Source organism: Octopus bimaculoides, chromosome 20, assembly GCF_001194135.2.
Source record: "Octopus bimaculoides isolate UCB-OBI-ISO-001 chromosome 20, ASM119413v2, whole genome shotgun sequence".
NCBI classification, from domain to species: domain Eukaryota; kingdom Metazoa; phylum Mollusca; class Cephalopoda; order Octopoda; family Octopodidae; genus Octopus; species Octopus bimaculoides.
In genome coordinates this window covers 40,716,822-40,719,730 of record NC_069000.1, presented here as the reverse complement: position 1 = coordinate 40,719,730, position 2,909 = coordinate 40,716,822, and positions in this window count along the sequence as shown.

The window sequence follows — 2,909 nt, the reverse complement described above, 5'->3', positions numbered from 1 at the left end:
TCGCACATTAAAATAGGAGTTTAGCTCGAATGATTGTTGGAGTGGGTGAGGATAGGGAGGTACTTTACAAACGTTGCATGATAATACTTGTAAAGATTTGGCGAAATTCTGCTTTACGCATCTCATATAACTTTTTTATTTTTAGGAATTTTCAGAAAAGTTTTGTGAATCTGTATTCTATGTACTGGAATGCAAACGTTCACATAAAAAGCAAAACGTAAACAAAAAATTTTGCCGCGTGATTTAAGGGCTATTTAGCTGTTATTTTTAGCACATCTCATAACCACCTCATACCCTCCTCATTTGTTTGTCAGTCTGATGTATTGATGTTTTACGATATCTTTCTCCCCTAGGGTTTAAACCAAAAATTCAGACTCCGTATTTTAAACTGATTAAAAAAAAAAAAAAATTATTGAAGGCTGCGAACTGGCAGAATCGTAAACACACTTGACAAAATGCTTACATTAGATATTTTGTCCATCTTTATACTCTGAGTTCAAACTACGCCAAGGTCGACTTTTTCTTTCATCCTTTCATGGTCGGTCAATAAGATAAGTACCAGTTGATCATGGCCATTAAGAGTAAGACGATGGGGAAAGCAACAAATCAAACAGATACAGTTGCTTAGATGCTGAAAATGTCTGGTGGAATAGGGTTCAGGCTGACCATTTGCATTGTCAACCAGGTAATACAGGGAGCTGTCTCAATCAGGGATTGGTTAGCAATATGATCATCAACTACAGGGTACAGGAGATACTGTAGAAAATAGCATCAAACTAATGGACCAAGTTACAGAAATAGTATTTTGCACAGTTAAGAGAATCAATTTAGATGAGATGCAATTTGGAAATGGTACTGAGTCAAAGTACTATTGATGTTCTATTCATAGTGAGCTAACTTTAACAAGTTTTTAGCTCAGAGTAAGCCTCTGTCAGGCATTAGTTGATATGTGGTCTGGAAAGGGTGTCTTTAAGAAAACTGTATATATGAATGACTTGTGAGAACTGTGTAAGCCATGTACAGAAATGCAGTTGGCAAAGAGTTCTGTGAGGAATTCAGCATGCCAGTCGGTTTTCATCAGGGTTTGATTTTTCAATCCCCCTCTTATTTATTACAGTATTTCATGCTACAACAGAAGAGTTTAAGACCAGATACCAATTGGAACTATTATATACTGGGCAAATGTGCTGGTACAATAAGCACTAAAAATATGCAGACAATAGTCTCCCTCAAATGCTCAGGTGGATTATTAGAAGTAGTCGGTAGCTTCTGTTACCTAGGAGACCAAGTTAGCAGTGGGGGAGGAAAATCGGAAAGTGTAGTTGCTAGGATAAGAATGGGATGGGTGAAGAGAGCTTTTACTTTTGTTGGTAACTAAGGGCCTTGCCCTCTGAGTGAAAGGCATTGTATGATGGCTGTGTATGTACAGCTATGCTACATGGCAGTGAAACATGAGGTTTTGACTACAGAGGGCTTGTGATAGCTTGAAAGAAATGAAGCTAGCATGCTCTGCTGGATGGATAATGTCAGTATGCATGCATGACAGAGTGTAAATGATTTAGGAAATCTGGGCATAAGAGGCATCAGATGTGTGCAAGAGAGAAGACGACACTGGTTTGGTCATGTGATGCATATGGATGAAGAGAGCCGGATAAAGAAATGCTGAGCTCTAATTATGGAGGGTACTTGTGGAAGGGGTAAACGTAGGACAAAGTGGTGAGAAAGGATCTTCAGATGCTGGGTCTCACTGAGGAAATGACAAAGGACCAGGAGAGGTCGTGATTTGCTGTACTTGGTAAGACATGTCAAGCTAAGTGAAATCACTGTCTTCCACAGGTTCAGGCTTGTCTTTTCAGGTGCCGGTGCCACTTAAAAAGTATCTGTGCCAGTGCTGCATTAATGTGCACCCATGGCACATAAAAAGCACCCAACACACTATTAAGTTGTTGGTGTTAGGAAGGGCATCCAGCTGTAGAAGCCATGTCAAAACTGACAGTTGGAGTCTGGACAGCTCTATGTCAAACCATCCAATCCATGCCAGCATGGAAAGCAGATGTTAAGCAATGAGGATGACCTACTTATTGTAGAGCTTATGAAAAACTTAAAGAAGAGATTCTAAATGAAGAAATAAAACTTAAAGTTTAGAGATCTCAAGAGTAAACTTTTTGCAAAAAGTAAAGATGACAAATGCATGTTTCCATCAGGAAAAAGGCTGCGCATATTATACTGAAAGTCTATAGTAGGATCTCATCATGGTGTACATTATATGAACTATGGGTTTACAAAAAGTAAACCAGGATCTCAAGCAGACTAAAAGTGAATAAAGACTTTGTATGTGGCAAGTGTACAGGAATAGTGAACACAAAAATTCTTTTCAGTGTCTGGATCACTCCACAGAAATAGTTGGCAGCTCTTGTTTAAAGTTCAGAATTACATATGAATGACAAAGATGCACGTTACTTATAGAAAAAGTAAGTTATAAAAAATCTTCATTGAAGCATGTATATCTATGATACCTATTATTTGAAGACTGTTCTGGTTCAAACTTAGGAAATTACAGTAAGCTTATACACGTGTGTGTACGTATGTATACATATATAATACACACACACACACACATATTTATCTCTCTCTCTCTCTCTACACACACACACACATATATATATATGTACAAGGGTGTGCAAAAGTAGGTATACAGTAAGTATCACATCAGTTATAATAATTCATTAAAATTATTAGCTCATTAAATTAGCCTCAATTTTGATACTTTTAGTGTCATTTAACATAACTATAATACTACTTTAATTGTAACTTTCTTTTTTTGATAAACAGTAAATGAGTATTGTATGTATTATCTTTTTTCTTGACTGTATACCTACTTTTGCATCACCATATATATATATCTATAT